Raw genomic sequence first — 21,175 nt, 5'->3', positions numbered from 1 at the left:
TTTTAGAAATACAAGCCATCCTAAGTATCTTCCTGAATGAGTAAAAACGCATTACCGTGGTACTTGCATACCTATGTCTGTAGCAGCATGACTGCTAAGAGCTGAACCTTAGAAGTAGCCTATATGTCCATCAACAGATGAATGGATAAAGAAAATATGGTGTTCGTACACAATTCAATACTGCTCTGCTATAAATAACAATAGATTTTGATCATTTTTGGAAAATGCCTTCACTTTTAGATTCTACTGTTAAGTGAAACAAATGAGACACAAAAATTTAAATACCACATATCTCTTATGTGAATAGCAAAAAGCATAAAAATATTAAAGAGCAAAATAAATGATAGACAATAGAAAACAGAGAGATGGATCTGTTGCAGATGGGAAGGGGAATAAGAGACGGAAGGAGGGGATGAGAAGAGGAGACGGCCTGCTTCTATCCTCCTCCGGCACACATGGCTGCCTACACAGTAGATTTTCATTCCTTTTCTATCCGTGTTCCCTTTCTTTCCACCCCTTTCACCCATCCCTTGATCCCTTTTCCTTTTTGAACCCATTTGTAGTGCAGTGTTTACATTGTGTGAAGTTGGGACAGATAAGTAACATTTTTGTAGCGTTAATGAATATCAGCTATATGGGAAAAGCAATGGCATCATTTGTTATTATATCCAGCGAGTCAGCCACTGTAGTTTGCATTTTCGCGGAGATACAAAGGAAGCCAGAGGCATGAGAAAGTTGTACAGTGGACATAACTATGCTCTGACCAAAATTAACATGAAGAAGGCAGAGGCAGGCCAGTACTGTAGAAGCAGGGCATCCTGTAGAATGCTTACAGGTGCATATTTGGCCTCCTCTGGTTGTTCTTAAACTGGAAGCAAGGACTAAATCAGGGTAAGTGGTAGTTTTTAATCAGGTCCTGAGCACATTTAAGGCCTATTGTTATAAAAGTTATCATTTAACACCCTAGATTGCTATCTTTTTTAAATTTTTATTTATTTTTTTATCGGTACCAGGGATCGAACTCATGACCATACGCTTGCAAGGCAGGTGCTTATGCCACTGAGCTAAATCCCCAGCCCCCAACACCCTAGATTGCAAAGAGATAAAACGGTCAGACTTGCAGTGGTCTGGCTTCCTGAATTGTTCATCAGAGTTGCTTTACTGGGTAAATTGTTTCAGGTTGTTGGTCAAAGACTTACTTCATATAATATCATCTAGCCACTTTTTGTCTTTAAGTTTGCTGACCATGTAAGCCTCTCGACAGGAATTTTCTTCAAGATATGTCTTCTTGTGCATTGTACTCAATATGGATGCTCTAGTGACTAAAATATGGCCTCGTACTTCTAGGGACTCAGTAAGCTTTTGATAAATGTATAATCAATAGGTCAACTGAGTCAACTATATATAGATATGTATCAATGTAAATATAGATATCTATATACATGTCTCTTAAAACTGAAAGCTAAGTGAAAAAAATATATTTTTCCAAATGTTTCCCAACATAAGTACACAGGTTTCTCTTTGCTTGGTGTGATAGACAGATTTTGTTGATGTATTGATCTGATATAACACAACCACACTGATTTAGCTCCAGTGAAATTATTTTCTTAGTTTTGAAATGAACTCTAATTTTTAAAAAAAAGTTATGTAGCAAGGCAGAGGATGTTCAGCATTAATCACAAGTCTTAACACAAATATGAGTATCTTGGCAAAGGCTAAGGTGCATCGCCTTTTGCCTATGTTGTATATGAATTTAGGAAAGGACAAATCTGTCATGAATTGGCTCACTTACAGATAAGAGACTTGAAGCATGAGAGTAACAAGCCAGGCTAAAAACATGTAAATAAAGAGCTGGTTACAGTCTTTTTAAAAATTTCCATGTAAATGGAGTTTAGGCACAAATGAGCAATGGATCATGAATATTAAAAGTGAGTCTGGGGGCTGGGGATTTAGCTCAGTGGCATAAGTGCCTGCCTTGCAAGCAGGCAGTCATGAGTTCAATCCCAGGTACGGATAAAAAGGAAAAAGCCAAAAAAAAAAAAAAAAAAAAAAAAAAGTGAGTCTGCTCCATCTCATCACTAGAGTGCCTCGCACTTCGCACTTCAGTACAGATAACATCATCTGTAGAAGGCCCAAGCATTTCTGTACAGGCTCTCCTGGGATCTTCTATCATTGTAGCCATCCCACACAGCAACCCTCTCTACCGGATAGCGAGTTCCTTAAGGGACCCATCTGTAAGGACTGTGACACAATCTTGCATCCCATGTTGTCTCATAGAATAGTCAATATTTTTTATGATCAAAGTCTGACTATTGTGCACACTTTTGTGCACACTTTACTAGCACAGCTCTGTGGGACTCTCTATGGTTTTCATAGGGCTAAGCTGGTAAAACAAAGGAAAGACCCTGGAGAATTTCTGATCCATCGATTAACAACACAATGCATTATTTTCTTTGATTTCAGATATTTTAAACATGACTATGGAGATTCAATAACAAGACTAGACATAAAGTGATTGCAATGGTATCTCTTTATAATGTTTTGGAATAAATGAAAGTTTCCAATACTGTGCTCTTTCTAGGGAGTTGCTTTTATTCAGAATCCTTGAGATTTGTTAAATGCTGTGTATTCTTGAGGGATTAAATATTTTCTGGACATTTTGGGTTACATGTAAATTAGTAAAAGGTTTACAACAGGAATTTGTATATGATATTGAATATTCCAAAAAAGGTGTATGTTTTTTGCTTAGACAAGACTTTAATGAGTTGATCTGAATTAAAAAAAATTAAAAAACGGAGCAAAAGAAGGCACAGGGGACACAGATATGCAACATCCTGGACAGTAGATCACATTCATCTTTGGGAGAATATTTGAGGATATGCATTATGTTTATGCTGTGGCTGTAAGTTTTTAAAAGGTAATATAATAGATGATATGTATACATTATTTTAAGTTTGAACATAACAAAATGTTATTTGAGATTGTACGAAGTATAAAGACACAAGGAGACAGGAAAGAAAAACATGCAAGTTCAAAGAAAGATAAAAGATGAATGCCTAAAAATAAACAAGAGGTTGTGTCATTTTCGTCTCTCTGACATTAAAGATTCTAGCCACCAGCCAACTAAGTGATGCAGATAAGAGATGCAGGTGACACAGGCTCTTAGAAGTTTATGTCAATATTGTACTGAAGAAGGAAACAGCTACAGCTCAGGGAGCTGTGTTCCTCAGTAGCAGAATGATGCTTGCATTATGAATTGACAATCCAAAAAACTACTGAACTATTTTAAAGTACTCATTAGTTTTACTGCCATGATTTATAAAACGTACCATTCATTTCTGCAACACTCATGCATTAATGGTCATTAATAAATTGCAGGATACGAAGCAATGGGGAGTATGGTTACATATTAACTTTGTGTTGTAGTCTAACATCCATCTAGTTACAAAATGCACCCTGATATCATCACTGAAGTGAAACTGATATGACATGGTAATAAGCTGTCATAGATAATAGAAATATCAGTTTAAAAATTATATTAAGTATATTTCTTATGAGGATATCATATAATTATTGCACCAAAAACCAATGCTTTCTCACTAAAACAAATTGCTTTTGGGGACATAATTCATTGATGTTTAAATAGCAATCAGTGCAGAAATGTGTTACAATGTCTATAAAAAAAAGACGTTTTACTGGCAGTATGTATGTTGCAAAGTCTATTGGCTCAGGACAGATGCTCTGTAATAATTGGAATTATTTTAGCTTCTACAGTGAATATTCTTTAAATTATCAATAAAATTAAATTTGAATTTTAAATACATGCAATGAATTTATAGTTGATTCCGCTCAACTTCAGAGAATAATTTCCTCATTAAAAAAGACATAGTCTTATTATACAATTTCTCTTTCTTTCTTTCTTTCTTTCTTTCTTTCTTTCTTTCTTTTCTTTGTTTCTTTTTGAAACAGAGTCACACTGTACAGTTCAATCTAGCCTTGAGCTCATTTTGCACCCAAATTGGTCCTCAGCATTCCGTGGTCCTGGTGCCTCAGCCTCCGGAGTGCTGGGGTTACAGGCTTGCACCACCATGCCTGGCTGTATCCAATCTCCCTTGTGTGTCAGATTTAGTATAAGGAATTGGAAGTGAGGGTACAAGGGAGAATTTTTAGGTCGAAAGAGTAAATAGTCACAGTTCTTTCGAAGAGAGAAAGTACTGAAAGATAGGTGGGGGAGATCCCTGAAAATATACCACCGACCCTTGGTAAGGAAAAAGAAATGGGGGAAATGACAGCTTTTCTGGCAGAATGACCACTTGGGCCAGACAGTGAAGGCCTTCTTCCGCAGGAATCTATATGTCACATACTTTGAGAAACTAATCACTGCACCAGAACAAGTCTGGAAATTCAGGGATAATTTGGGCACCACAATGAAAACTGACTCCATAATGATTGCGTACATTTAGAGAAACAAACATGATTTATTTTTCCCAAGAGAGAATCAAAGTGATAGGAAGTTAGCAGACTGTGCTCCCTGAAAGGTAGTCAATGAGAAGCAGAAATAATTACAGGCAGCAAAGGTTAGCATTTACTGAGAAATCTCTGTATCTTAGGCACACAGTGAAGTCACTTCAAACAACGATACAGCTCCAAGAAGAAGATGGAATGCTAACAGTTACTTCCTGTTACGGGAAAATGATGTGCCTCATCAGAACGGATCAATGTGGGCCAAAGAGTGAAACCAGCTGCCCAGGCGCAAAGATTTTGGAAACGGAAGGTCCCTGGGAGGAGTATTCATCTGGAAATCAAAGTCAATGTGGAAGCATTCTGCTTTTATTCTTTCTTGGTAATTTTAGCTTCTAATTGTTTATAAAAAGCCTATGTAAATAATCTTATCACCATAACACAAGTAAATTTTAAATCTAAACAATGAAAGTAATAAGGCATAACTTCAGATATCCCTTCATAGGATATAGATTACAAATGCAACCTCATTAATTATTTTGCCTGATTGTCACTATCACATTTTTGTTCCCCAGGCCACATTTTTTGATTCAAACTTCCTCTCCTGCTGAGGCAGTCAGCTTGCATGGATATATAAGTTCTTGTTGATCAATGTGTCTCTGGTGTTATGGTACGAGATATCTGCATACTCGTGTGTTCAACTGGGAGTGCAAAGAATTCCATGTCTCATGCACAGGGTTGCTATATTCCACAAGCAGAAATACATGATGCCAAGTTAGACTCGCAGATCAGCTTAGTCATCCAGTTGGGTCTATTTTCTGTAAAGTTCCTTGCATTGCTCAAGGTGCCACTGCTTCGTGGAGGTCTATTTGAAACTTGAATTTGGGACTCCTGAACATCCAGTCAATGCAGAAGACCACACATATACTGATTGTACAGAATTTTAAGTAAAAAATAGTTTAATATTTATATAAAAGGGGTATAATATTTTGATTTGAAAAGAGAAACCTGGATTCTTATATTTTCCAACATGAGAAAAATATCTCTCCAAATCCCCCTCACAACTAATATTAGCATAGAGAAGCACATTATTTTAAGCATGTTTTGATAAATCTACATCCAGACAGAAAAATCAATGCAGCAACAGAGGAAGTTGCATATATTCATCCCTCTATCATGTGTGAATCGACTCCGGGAAACCCCCTGGATACTAAAATCCAAGAAGACTGAAGTTCCTTGAATGAAATGATGTGGCGCTTACATATAATGAGTGCACGTTCTCTCACATACTTTAGCTAAATACGATGCACATAATTTCTATGCTCTACTGTGTAGAGGAAATGATGAGAGTGTAGGTGTGCACAGTGCGTATGTAATTTTCTCAGTGTTTTAAATCTCTCATTGATTGATTGGCGGATGCTGAACCTGCCAATCCTAGAAGCTAACATATATGCATGTATACGCAAATTAATGGCATTTAAGGTTATTTTGCAAGCAGGATTGTACAAAATCCCAAGGTTTCCACCAAAAGATGTTGGAATTTATAATCACATCCAATAAATTTGCAGGATACAAAAGCAGCTCACAAAAATCAGCTAAGTTTTTATGCACCAACAAGGAACTGTCAGAATAAGAAGCCAAGAAAACAATGAGTAACCGAATATGGGCTGGGGAGGCAGTTGGTTATTACAGTTACACAGGAGGAATCAATTCTCCAAAGGACAGCAAGTTTGCTATAGTTAATAGCAAGATGTTATATTTTTCAAAGTAGCTAGAGACGATTTTAAATGTTCTCATTATAAGGAAAAGATAAATATTTGATGTGGCATTTATATTAATTACTCTGATATGATTATTTCTCCAAAAATATATGCATTGAAGCCATAAAACATGTATCAGGCAAGTATGAAGTTATTATTCTGTTAACTCTATTTTATTACATTCAAATCTGATTCCCCTTTCCAGCCTTTCCACTCCTAAGACTCTCCCCAGCCTTATGTTTAGATTTGCTCTGAATTTCTTCAGCAAACAGGTTTTTGTTTGCGTGTTTGTTTTAGAAACAGTCTTTGGAGGCACTGAAATCTTTTAGTTCTTTCAATTTTTGAGTGTTTATACCTGCTTTCCAAAAATTGGAATGACATTAATTTTTGAGTCTCATCGTCTTTCTTTGAGTTACTCCCAGCTATTAAAGTCATGTTGGGAAACTACCAAAAACACTCACATGTTCTTTTGCCCCACACTGATCTGTTGTTTCAGAATAAATGCTGAAAAGCTTACTATTTTTTAAAATTAGATTTATTGGTATATTTTAGATATACAAAATGATTACATTCATCATAAAGAATTTGCTTCTGTACATGATATATTTTGATTCCCCTTTTATTCGCAATCTTCTCTCCTTTCAAGTCCTCGTTCCCTCCCTATTTACAAAACTTTGCTTCCATTTTATCCTTTTATTCAATTATTTTCTTTTCCTTTTCCCTTCCTTCTCCATCTTTCCACTCTCGTTCCTCTTTCCCTGTGAACAATTTCTTCCCAATTCACACTAAATCTTGTACATTTTGGTCCTTACTTAGTCTTTCAGGTTCTCACATTAGGGAGCTAATACGGTGTGTAAACCTGTGTCTGATTTATTTCATGTAAATTAGGGTTTCAATTGGCATCCATTTACCTAGAAATGTCTCAAGCTTATCTTTCTTTATGGCAGAGTACTATTCCATCACTTAAAAAGTCACATCTTCTTTATCCATTCATTGGTTGATGGCCATTTGGGTTGCTTATAAGATTTAGCTGTTACAAACTGAGCTGCTATAAAAAACTTAGATACATTTTCTACTGCTTTTTAAAAATTTCTCTTACCTAGATTGAACTATTTGGTTTTTATGCACCAGTTACCCTCTTTATTTATTCATTTTTGTTTGGACAAAAAGTTTCTATGAAACATTATAGTTCCTCCATTGCCTTGTAAGATTTCTTTTCAATGTTTTTATCTATAGGTGACAATAGATGTCTCCTTTTCTGACAATTGATTCTTCCATACGCTCTTGTTCTCTTCTTAAGCTTACATTACTATGATTTCAAGCTCTGATTTGAAGACTGAGTTTTTGATTATCCCTAAAATCAGATCTCTCCGTGCGCAGGCCCACCATCTTTCTTTCTACCACTCATCGGTGATTAATTTTCTCCATGTGCTCATTTCTACCCTGCATCCCTTGTTACCCTATTCTAGAAAAAAATGTGAAAAGACAAGCATACCTTCCCACTAATTTCCTGCAATTGTGGATTATTCAGTGGCTTTAGAATTTTGGTGTCTAATCGGAAAGGCTTAGAGGACATGCCCTTGGCACTGAACTAAGAAACTAAAGATTTATCGTATCTTTGTTTGGAAATCAGTTTTTTCAAATGCATAAAATTCTATTATTTCATGAATTTACACAATTTTTATTTAAGTATGTGTAGTGGGTATTTTTAATCTTTTTTGTAATGAAAGGGGGAAGCTTCATAGAACAATTATTTTGACATTTTCACCTGGATGTCCTCTATACTGCTTTCTCCAGAAGAACTTCAAAATTCTCTGAATAACTGCAACTTTTGAATTCAGAATAACACATTTGTTGTCTATTTGAATTTTTGAGTTATGGTAAGAGCTTCAGCAGAGAAGGTTCATAAAATATTACCAAGCTTGTTAAAGTTTATTCCATGAAAACTTTATCTCAACTAGCAATCCATTGGGAGCATTGCCCAAGATGACAGTCTAAGATAAATCTAATCTAGGGAAAAGAAAAAAATTCACTGGTACTAGTCAAAACTATTACAGTTAAATTATTTCGTTCATGAGGGTGGATGTGGTGACTGTTGTTATTTTTTTTTAATTTGCAGCTTTCTTGAGGCCATATTTACCAAATTCTTAAAATTATGCTAATAGATATTGTAAAGGAATACTTATTCAAAAAAGTAAAATTATATAAATTTATTGAAAATAGTTGGACAAATAATGTTATATTTATTAATTAGGTATCTTTCTTAATTTCTGATACTGGAAATCACAAGTGATAATTGCCTTCCTTGATTGTGCAAATATCAATTGAAAAATCTAAAGCAATAGTCACCTTTCATTGCCTTTTGGATCATTGACAATCAATAATTCACATGCGGAGGAAATTTGCAAGTGTGAAAATTTTATCTTATTCTGGTCATAAGAAAACATGCTAGCTCTCACAACAATTCCACATGTTATACAGAAACATAATTTGGTATATCTCCCTGAATTCTTGACTGTCCTGCTTTGTTTCTTTTAGAATGTATCTATCTTCAATAATGACTCAGTTAATTAAACAACCACATCCAGAAAATGGTCAATATAGAATGAGACCATTTCCTAACTGGGTGGGCTTTTGGAAATCAGTTAATCTAGCGATAGCACTAAATATGAAGAAACAGAGACTGAATGTGGGAATCATTCAGCAGTTATACAGTATGAGATTTAGGATCAGAGTTAACACCTTTTGAAGCCCAGATTTTATGTTTTCTTCTGTATTTTGTCTTGAATTTGATGTCTTGATTGCTGGTCCGTTTGAACTGAACTACACAATATTTGTTATAATTAACCATGTAATGCTGGTGAATTTTTTGTGAATCAAGGCCCATTGTTTAGCAAATAATTAGACTCTATGAGCTTCATGTCCCTTTCACTTTGTGCCAGTATCTTCTTTCTGACCTGTATTCTTTAGGGACATCAAACACTTTCATTCTGCTCTTTTTCAAAATTCCCACAATAGAGTTCTAACGGTTTCAGTTCCCAGGCGATTTGCTCTTACACACATTTCTTTCTGGCATGATAACCATCAGATCTTACACAAATGTTTACAGGAATGCAGGGCATCAGCTACCACTTGCATCAGAAGCAACCAGTCAGAATTTATCCGTCTTTGTCTATCTTGAAGACCAAACCTTGCCTATGTAGACCCTCACTATCATGAACCCTGCCATTTCCACCCACTCCTGTCCTCCAGGTCTTCACTATTGATGCCTTTACAAAACAAAATGTGTTTTGCAACAACATTAACAACAACAAATAAGTGGAAGCACCACTTCAACTCTGGAAGGTTTTCATCTTCTGGTTTAGAAACAAATTGAACAATGGATCATTAATTTAGTTCTCTGAATTAAAAAATGTCATTTGACAATAAAATTGCTGTGTGAATTGAAGAGAAATATTTTACACCATGTCCTCATTAAAACTACGGTGGTTTCTATAAATAAAAGTTCTAGATGAATCTGTATGAGAACTGACATCAGCATCATTCTTTATTTTTTTAAAGCAATTGTTCCCACTGCATAGATATATTGATTTGTTCGTTCCCTCTTGGGGGTAAATATGGTACACAAATTAAGGCAGCTCATCCATTTTTTAGGGTGAATATCTCTAGTTAGAAAAATGATTTAAGGAAGACTGAAATATTATGTAGATATCCTGCTCTCTTCTAGATATTATCCAACATATTATTTCTCACTGCCAGGAGAGCAAACATAAAGATTACATTTTCATATAGCTTAGCTAATTTTAAGACAATCAGTTATCATGCATGAAATTATTGCAGTAATTGTCTGAGTGCGTGATAAAGTAAGCATAAAAATGTAGATATATATTCATTCACAGTGTAACTTTAAGGAGAATGCTAAAAAATTGATGAATATCTTATATCTTTCCATTAGCCACTTAAAAAAATGTGTCTATATGCCCCTTACAAAAAAAAATATAACCAAGGGCTCAGACTTTATTTAGTTGAACATATTTGGATCATTTAAATCATTCCATATTTCCTTAACACATATGATTAAAAGACATCTGTGTTTTTATATACTGTGATGTGACCAGCACATGGGTAATATAAGATATGGAGACCAGAAGACAGAAAACTTAGCATAGGCTGCTTTATATAATCAGGATCTTTTTTTTTTTTTTGTCTTTTTCCTTTTTATCGGTACCAGGGATCAAACTCACGACTGCCTGCTTGCAAGGCAGGTGCTTATGCCGCTGAGCTAAGTCCCCAGCCCCCATCAGAATCTTTTTTTAGCTACATTCAAGCAAAACGGAAAATTTAATTACCATGAATGTTATATAATGTGATAATATTGTTTGAGATTTTATATTTTTTTAAATTATGCAGTTGATCACAGCAGTTGCCTTTATTTTTATTGTTAAACTTCTTAACAAGACATATTGTATATTAACAATGTTAGGAGATAAATAACAAATTTTTGTGCAGTTAAGCAAAAAAATAAAATAGGAGGGACTAAGGCAGAAGAAGTATGTGTTCCAGTCTCACTTGGGAAATTTAATGAGACCCTATCTCAAAAAATGAAACAGACTAAGGATGTAGTTCAGTGGTAGACTGTTCCTGAGTTTAATCCCAGTACTGTAAAAGCCTAAAAGGAAAAGAAATTGTAGGAGGGCCAGTATATAAGTGTTATGGGCACTTCATATCCTCCCACATCAGGATCCTATGCCAGACACAGTTTAAATCTGCCATTCCTTTCTACTAGTGTAAGCATAATTGAAAAACACTTCTCTTAATCTCCATGATAGAAAAAAATGAGGGAAAATAATCCTGATGAATAAGATTTAGAGGAGCTTCTTGAGAACTAACTGTGAAGTCTTAGGAGGTCATGAGGCTTGGTCTTCCTGATAGACATGTCCATTACGTGAGTCACAGGTTGTTTTTAACACTTGTCTTTACTTCACCAGACAAAACCAGAGCTTTCTGACCCACATGTGAAAACCAGATAGCTCTTTTTGTTCTAAACAGCAATAGGTTGAAGATGGAATCTTATATACAAGCGTGAAGATCATCACACTTTTTTCAGGGACAACTCTAGGTGGAGATGGCAGCTATTTGGTCAGCAAGAAATTTTGAAAATTGTGTAACACATATGTATTCAAGTGAGCACTCTGTATGCGGAGCTATTCAAAGGAATATATATATATATATATATATATATGCAAAATAAAGTCTTATTCTTTTCAAAGTACCTTAACACATGATAGAAACAAATGCTATTTACTTTACATCTGTTCTTTAATACTGAAAATTATCAACAATGAGAAATATGTTTGCTTAGCTTAGGTATGTTTAAAGGAAAACTCATCAGAATCACGGCAGACTTCTCAACACAAACCATAAAGTCAAGAATAACTTGGAGTGAAGTGTTTCAAATCCTGAAACAAAACAACTCCAACCCTAGACTGATGTACCCTGCAAAACTATCTTTGAAACTTAATGGAAAAGTAAGATACTTCCATGATAAAGAACACCAAAGAAATTCATGACCACCAAACTGACCCTAAAAGAGCACAGAAATATATTCTAGTACAGCAGAGGGGGACTGACAAACAGTGATGGAAATTAAATGGAATAGAAAAGTGGGGGGCCAACAGCAGGAGGATAGCATGGCAGAGATGAGCCAAAGCATGCCAGTTGTAACTGTTAATGTATATGGCTTCAATTCATCAATAAAAAGAAGCACAGGAAGAGTGGATCAAGAAACAAGATCCATCACTACGCTGTGTATAAGAAATACATTTAAGGCAAAAGGAAATTCATAGTCTATGAAGGAGATAAAATAATTATTTCACGTGACAGGTAACCAGACAAAAGCAGGCGTATCTTGCCCATCAACTGCAGAATGGGAATAAATATATGATCTTTTTATAAAATGGAAAGCTACTAAGGTATAAAGAAGAATAATCTCGAGGCTCTTGTAGGTAAATGTATGCAACTTGAGATCATGCTTACGTGTGAAATTGTTCAGACTCATGTGGATGAATAATGTATTATCTGCCTAGCATAAAACTTGAAGGAGTTAGTGAGATATAAAATACACAGTAGATTCTGTGAAAGTGATAATGGATGAAATGTCTAAAAAGGGAAGGTGGTAACCATTCTTAATTTTCTATTATCTTGTTTTTAATTCCTGGACCATTTTCATAGTATTGTTGGGTTTGGTTTTATTCTGTCTTATTTTGCTTTATTTTACTATGTCTGATGTATGGGCAGCAATTTTGAAGATAACAAGATATATTATGGTAGCCATTGCTGATTTCCTATTAACTGGTTTTGAAGTCTTGTAATGCTTTCATTGTTTTGTTTTGATTATATTTTTTTGTTATGTTTGATGTTATTGTGTCTGATATTATGGACATCCATTTGTGTGTGTGTGTGTGTGTGTGTGTGTGTGTGTGTGTGTGCTTGGAATCAACCTTACAACCTTGTGCTTGCCAAGTAGACACTTGTGTCACTGAGGTACATCCTCAGCTGGACAGCTATTTTGAGGAAAACAAGAAACAGCATGTAGCCATTGTTGATTGCCTGTTATTTTGTTTTGAGGTTCTCTATCAGCTTAATTGTTTTGTTCTGATTGGATTTACTGTTTTATTTTGCTTGCTTTTATTCTCTTTAAAATAAAATGTAAAAACATAAAGTTTAAGAATTGGAAAAACTTTGAAAACACTTAAAGCAAAGTGACAAGCTTGCCTCCTATTGACAGACGCTGTTTCAGAAGTTTATGCAACTAGACTACTACTGAACTTCCTGCCTGATCTGTTTTTTTCCAAATACGGAATGAAAAAGGACCACAATGTCGTATGATTCTAATATAATGTTATAAACACTTTAAGCAACTTTAGCAATGGCAAGTTAGTAGAGATGAAATAATAGGCAGATGAGATAGAGCAAGTTCATTTTCAACATACATCAGAATTCTGGCACGAAAATAGGAAGCTAAATATCCTAGTTTAAACACTTATTAGACACATTATAGCATAGCCAACAGTTTCAACAGTTATTTTTTTTTCAGTTAACATTAAAGCCACAGTGTCATTCCAATTTCTTGTATGTCTTATTCCCTTGATTTGACTCTAAGTGATTAGTTTTTCAAAGTAAAAGCTATCATCAAACATAACTCCGCAAGAATGTGGTCTCATAGAAACTGGTCACTCCCACCATGGCACCATGAGACATGCTGGAGCTAGCAAACACTACCTTTGGCTTCATCTTGTGGAAACATAACTAAAGTTAGCACCATTTTGTACTTGGGATCAACCAGTCAGTGCTTAAGGTCTGGATCCAGTGCTAGCTACAGATGCTATGTAACTTTTATGGTATGATGATTTCCTGTGAGGTTAGGGTGATAATATGGTAAGAGAGCACTGAGAATTGCTTTCACTCAGCACTCAAAGTAGATGAAGAAAGAGCTCAGCAGACCAAAACACTAACATACAATATTGTTCAGAGATCAACATCAAGTAAAGTGGTAAAAGCCACAAAAAAGAGAGTCCAGGAAAAAAAGCAGGGATTATTCAGGCTACATCTGGAAGTCTGCACATCTGAGGAAGATACAAGTCATATTACAAGGGAAAGAGAAGGCAAACACGCCATATTATTTTTCAAAAGCTGATAGAACAAGGTACAGACTCAATGATTACAATAAAAAAAGCACAAATGCAAAATAAGATGTTGATAGAGTGAATCCCCGCGTGCTGTGAAAACAGGGTGTGCTCAGTTCTTTCTCTTTGGCATATAGGTAATGTCTTGATGTCTCCTTGTACATATGAATATCTACAAGCCTTCCCATTTTCAAAAGCAAGCCAGTTCCATAAGGTGAAGGCCTATCTTCTTTAACTGCTTTAATTTGATTATCCCTCTTTTTTTAGTAACAGAAATCAAACTCGAGAGCTTGTGCTTGCTAGGCAGGCACTTACACCACACAGCTAAATCCTTAGCCTTGATTATGTCTTTTAAAAAGACATGTCTCTAAATAACATCACATTCTGAGCTACTGATAATTCTGATAGCATATTCCCTCATCAAAAATGAGGTATTCTTTGAGTAGGAAACCACTTAATTTTAATTTTAGAAGTATTTTTTAATCAACCTAAAATTCCTTCATCAAGGTGCCACACAGTTTCTGCTGATTCCTTCCCATTCCTTTAACACATTTCACCCTAGAGACAATTGAGGATAATGTCTTTGATATAAAGGAACTCACTTACTACTCTGATACCTTGATAAGCTCACCACAGACTCTTTCAAATTTAAACCCTCACCAGCAAGAGCAATTTACATTTATCTGCAATCTACTTTAAGACACTATATGTGAACCATCCCTGCTTAATGAAAACTTTGACAATTACTTTCACTGCACCCTTGAATCAGTGAACTTGCCTACAGAGAAAAGTATACTCATAATTGTACAGTTGATAGGAGGAGATCTTTTGTGAAAGGGAAAGGGACCAAGAGATGAAGCGGGGGGAGAAAGAGGGGAAACAGATAAATGCATAATTGAGATCTGATGCATACATGTACTAATTGCAGAAGGCGAATGCAATCATTATCTACTGTAAACAGGTACTAAAAATCCATTATCTATTGAACACAAGTTCTATATATCCAACACAGTGATTTGAGTATTATGCATAGTTCATCTCTTTAAGAGCTTGCATAAATCCTTTTATATAGATATTTCCATAATTTAAACTTTGTGGATGTGGAAATTGAGTATCAGAGAATATAGCTAACAAATACATATTTATAAGCAGCAGGATCCAAATTGGAATCCTTGATGGTATCATTTCAAAGACTCTGAACATTCCACTCAATGACTGTTCAATATTTGATGAGTGATGTCCAAAACAACAACGCTAACACCCACAGGGAACTGTCAAAAGTTCTGGCAATTGGCATTTAGAGATAATGAATAATTCATTAAGAGTTTATGGAGAACCTATTCCTTTCCAAACTATTCAAGGTCCTGGGCCCCCAAGCATAGTGTCTTAAACAAGGTAAGCAAGGTTCTTATAATGATCTTGCATTTATATCTGCACATATGCATAAATGAGTAGACTTATATTTATATACAGGGAAATATATATATATAATATGCATATAAAATATATATCATATATATCAAGTACATATATCAAACAAATATACGTGTATGTGCATCTCAATTCTTATGACAATCACTATAAAATTCCTTTTTTTTTTTTTTTTTTTTGTCTTTTGAGATCAGATCTCGCTATGCAGTTCAGGCTGGCCTTGAGCTCACTTTGTACCCCAAGCTGGTCTCGAACTCACAACAATCCTCCCGCCTTAGCCTCCCGAGTGCTGGGATTACAGGTGTGAGCCATCACGCCTGGCCAACTCTCAAGATTACTTCATTAACTACTTAAAATAATTCCAAAAGTTATTATTTATTACATTCTACTGATTAGAATAATTTCTTGTATTATCCTTTATTTCCTATCATCATGTACTATCTTGCTACTTACAACATAGCTCTAGCTATGAATTCTACTTTAAACTGAGGCACACTGGTTATATAATTCATTCAAGATCACACAGCTTGGGTTAGTAGCATTACTTCTGACTCAAGAACATATGCTTTAAGTTATTATCACAGTCTATCCAGAGTGGTTAAATTGTTTGCTCTCTGTCTCTCTGTTTTTCTGTGTGCGTGTGTCCCTCTCTGTGTAGATAGGTAGATGGATAAATTTCATAAATATTTATATTTATATATGTATATTTGCTTATACCATACTTTGTATGAGAAATTATTATTTTAGGTAGACTGGAAGGAAAATAAAAATTAAACTAGACTCATCTGTCTTAAAATTCGATAAACTAAAATCCAAACAGTTCAAAGACCTAAATATTAAAACATAAACACTAATCCTACTGGAAGATAAAATAGGTAGAAATTTTGAAGATGTTGGTATAGGCAAAGACTTTATCAACAAAACCATGATCACAGGGGGAAAATTACAAGGATAACAACTAAGATCTTAATAGAAAGATTTTTCACAGCAAAAGAAATCACCAACAGAGTGAAGAAATAAGTCACAGTGTGGGGAAAAAACTTTTCTGTCAACTTTTCCTCAGAGGAGGGACTAATACCTAGAATAAATAAATAAATAAATAAATAAAAACAGATCCCACCAAAATTAAAGACCCAAGCCAAAATGAGCATCTGAGATGAATACATACTTCTCATATGAAAAAATACAAATGAAAAATAAATATACGAAAAAAATATTTGACATCACCCATCGTTTGACACATGCAAATTACAACAATACTGAGATCCCACCTCACTGGAGAAAGAAAGACCAATATGAAGAAAACAAAACGTAACAAATGCTTGTGGCACTTTGGTGAGAAAGGAAGCCTTCTCCACTCTTGCTGAGCATTAAGACTGATGCAAAAATTGAAAATCGTTGTGGAGATTCCTTGAAAAACCAGGACTAGAGGTCCCATTTGACCCAGTTGTTCTTCTGCTCGGTATCTTTCTGAAAGAATGATTTGCAATTCATTGATCAAATACATGAGTCAGTCTTTAGATACCTACTATAGAATATCATTGTAAAGTGTATGAAGAATAAACTTCTGGTGCCTGGATTTCAATTCCATTGTCATCAGTCATTAACTAAAATCTTGGAAAAGTCACTTAGTACATTTACTCTTTTATTTTTTATCTGCAAAGAGAGGATATAAATAGCACATCAAAGGATTCTTATGGAGAAGAATACAGAAAATGTTTATGAGTTTAGCCTAAAGTTTGATACTTCATAAGTGTTCATTCACTCATTCAGTGGTCAACAGATATATAAAAATATTCTTGATATTTCAAAGCCTAAAGTGAATACAAATCAAAACCTTAATGAGAAAACCTTTCATATATATGAGGCTTGTTACTGTTAAAAAATACAAAGCAACAAGAAAATGTAAGTATTTTCCAAGATATGAAGAAAAATATCCTTCTATAATGTTGGTGATAAAATGGAGATTGGTGTAGGCCTTCTGTAAAACAAAAGATAGGTTTCTAAAAAATTAAAATTAGAATCACTGTATGATCAAGCATTCTCACTTCCGAGTATATATTCAAAGGAACTGAAACCACTACTTGACAAATTTTATGCACTCTCTTTCATTGCAACATTATTTTCAGTAATCAAGATAAGAAATCTATTGAAATTTCCTTTAATAGCAAATAGACAAAAAAAAAAAAAAAACGGTGGTACATACACATGTACAGAATGAAATTCAAGCTTACAAATGAGAACTTACCATTTCATGAATGAACCTAGAGGATATTATGGCAAATGATATAAGACAGACACAGAAAAAATAAACAGTATGGCATCTATAGGCGAGATATCTTTTAAAAATTGAATATGAAGAGTTTAGAATAAAATAATGGTTAGAAGACATGAAGTGTAGGAAGCGATGAGAATACGTAGGTCAGAGAACACCAAGTTGTGGATGCATAAGAGAAAAAAACAGAGTTCTAATGTGACTCATTATTAGTACAATAGTTAAGATATTATATTCATTTCACATATTCTAGACATGTAGATTTTTGTTGTTCTTGCCACCAAATAAAAGTAGTTATGTAAAATGATGGGTGATTTCATGATTTTACATATAATAAACATTTTACTGCAGATAAATGTACCAAAACAACAGGTTTTACTGCTAAAATATGTAAACTACAGAACATACTGCTTTTTCATACGTATTATAGGACACTATTTCAGGTATCTGAAGTGTTTATCTGTACCACACATTCAAAACTCCATGTCCAATAGAGTTTACATTGTAGTGAGTGTTAAAAGTTAATTACAAATACCATTTCAGTCATTGCCATTATTATCACTACCATCACTGTCATGAGTGTCATTGCTGGGTGTTCAGAAACTGTCTAGTGGTTTTAGACTCTCTGACAATTATGGCCCTCAAGGAAACATTATTCTTAATCATTATCCTCAGAGGAACAACACAAGTCATGCCCACTCAATTCTTAAATGCACAACAGGGCCTGCTACATGAAAGACTCTTACACTAATTTGGAAGTTTGAAGATTATATAGTGAATTTATCCATGTGTGGTCTTCACACTGAGGAAGCAAAGAATTGGATAAATGCTCCATTAAATCCTAAACCACAGCTAAAATTCCTGGGCCAGAGAGTCCCTTTGAACTCATATTCCTGGCATGAAAGAGACCAGGAAACCAAACATGAAAAGAATTATTTCAAATTCCAGAGAAGACAGAGGTCTGCAGTGAGGGCAGATAAACAATCTCTTCTATTTCCTTTAAATGGAGATTGGGACGTCTCTGTTTAGATGTTAAGGTCTTATTGATGACGTGAGCATGCAGGTGAAAGGGGATGCAACAAACACAGATCAGAAAAAAAGTAATGCTCATTAACAGCATGGATATCAGTCATTTTTCTGTGTTGAAAAATCTTCTGTTCTCACATCTTCACAATTAATTTAAGACAGCACAAGAAATGGTACCCACTATTACATTTTGTACAATAACTCTTATCAGCATATGGTAGTGCTATGGGCAAGTCAAGGGGTGCAGGCACAGTTCTAAAGGCCATGAAAATTGGCCTTATCACAGGCATACTGACAGTTCCTCCTGAGGGATGCTAGCTATTCAAGAAAGCTCTGTGTCTGCATATCTAAGGATCTGTGTGTGTAACCTCAAGTTTCCAAGAAATGTAATTTCTAAATTATAAACTGAAAGATGACCAAAATTTTGTTTGTCAGAGTGGACACAAAAACAGGGTAATAAGAATGTTCCATGGGAAGGGACAGGACACAGTGAAACCTAGAGGAGATAAACTAGAGAAGTTCACTGGTTAGTCTGTCTAAAAAGCTAGGCAGAAGCCGGATCCCAGTGTGGTTTATAAATTTGCCCAGACAACAGCTGAATTCATTCATATGCCAGAAAGCCTTACTTTCACTATCTGAGCAGTGATTACTAACCAATGAAATTTGTAAAAGTATGATCAATTATATTATCAATTGTACAAGGTAGGATTAAAAATATGGTGGACATTCATACATGAAAAAATGTCCATCATCATTAGTCATTAGAGAAATGCAAATTAAAACCACACTGAGATTCCAACTCACTCTTGAAAGAATGACCAGGATCAAGAAAACCACCAACAACAAATGCTGGAGAGGTTGTCGGGGAAAAGGAACTCCTCTGCACTGTTGGTAGGAGTGTAGACTGCTGCAACCATTGTGGAGGTCAGTCTGGAGATTTCTCAAAAAGCTGGGATTGGAAGTCCCATTTGTTCCAGTTATTACAATTCTTGGCACATTGCCAGAAGAACTGAAAAGATCATATCAGTGATATATGTGCACACATGTTTATAGCAGCACAATTTGTAATAGCCAGATCTTGGAAACAACCTAAGTGTGCATCAACTGAGGAATGGATAAAAAAGTTTTGGTATTTGTATGTAATGGAGTACTACTAAGCTATAAAGAAGAATCACATTGAGATATTTATAAATAAATGGGCTCAGCTTGAGACCTTACTCATAAGTGAAATAAATCAAACTCACATGTATGATCACCAAATAGTTTCCCTAGTGTAAGAAATGATAAGAATACATCAAAGTGTATGGTAATCATGATTCCCCATTATATTGCTTTGAAGACTTATAATGTTTTCATTCATTAATTGGAATGGTTTTATTCTGGGTTGTTTGATTTTATTGTCTGTGATGGTATGAACAGCTATTTTGAAGAAAATAAGACATCATATTAGCTAGTGCTGATTTAATATCATCTTGTTTTAAAGTCCCATCAAGCTGTTGTTCTTCTGTCTCCATTGGTTTTATCATGTTGTAACTTATTGGATTTTATTATATATGATAGGATAAAATTTTTTTATAGGCAAGGGGATAATATAGAAACCATTGTTCGTTTTCTGTTAGCTGGTTCTAAATACCCTGCAATACTTTCATTCTCTTGAATGGTTTCACACTGTCTTGATATGTTTGATGCTATATGAAGTAATATGAAGTTAAACTCAAATATTTCAAGGAAAGAGACACTATGGTAACTACTAATATTTCGGGTTATCTTGGCGTGAAACACTATGTTGCTTAAATTGTTCTGTTCTGACCTGTGTTGTTATGTTGCTGTGTCCTCTTTTATCTCAATCTCCTTTTTAAAAAATTTTATTTATTTTTTATTATTTTTTTAGTTAAGGGAAAATAAATAAAAAAGCAGTATATATTATAGTAACTATTTTGATTTCCTGTTAACTTGATTTGAACCCCTGTATTGCTCCCACCATCTTGTTGTCACTGATTTTACCCTATTCTGTTTTCTTTGATAGGATCAAGATTGAGGGTATAGGCAACTACTTTGAAGGCAATAAGATTCACTATGATGCCCATTCTGGTTTGACTATTATATTCTTTTGAAGTCCTGTAATGTTTCCAATGTTTTGGTTTTATTGGTTTTGTTCTGTACTGTTTTGTTTAATTTTATTATACCTGATGATATAGGCATTTCTTTTTAAGGTAGCAAGAGGTATTATGGTAACCATTGTTGATTACCTTGTACTCTGTTTTTACATCATATACTATGTCCATCCTTTGTTTTGACTTATTCTGTTTTGTTTTGTCACAATTGGTTTTATTCTCTTCCCCCCAAAATTAATAAAAATTGTAGGAGTAATAAAACTCAAACTGTGTAATTGTTATTGTAAAAAAGAGAGGGAAAAAGTGCTCTAAATGATATAACTGCATGTATTTTTGAGTGTATAAGATAGATAACCATATTGCTGAGTTTATGTTGGATCATTGAACAAAACTGTTTGAAGTTTCACTGTTTGCGTGTCCACT

Source organism: Cavia porcellus, unplaced genomic scaffold (assembly GCF_034190915.1).
Source record: "Cavia porcellus strain 051 isolate PalLab524CR breed Dunkin Hartley unplaced genomic scaffold, mCavPor4.1 scaffold_3, whole genome shotgun sequence".
NCBI lineage: Eukaryota > Metazoa > Chordata > Mammalia > Rodentia > Caviidae > Cavia > Cavia porcellus.
Note: the sequence above shows the minus strand (reverse complement) of the source record.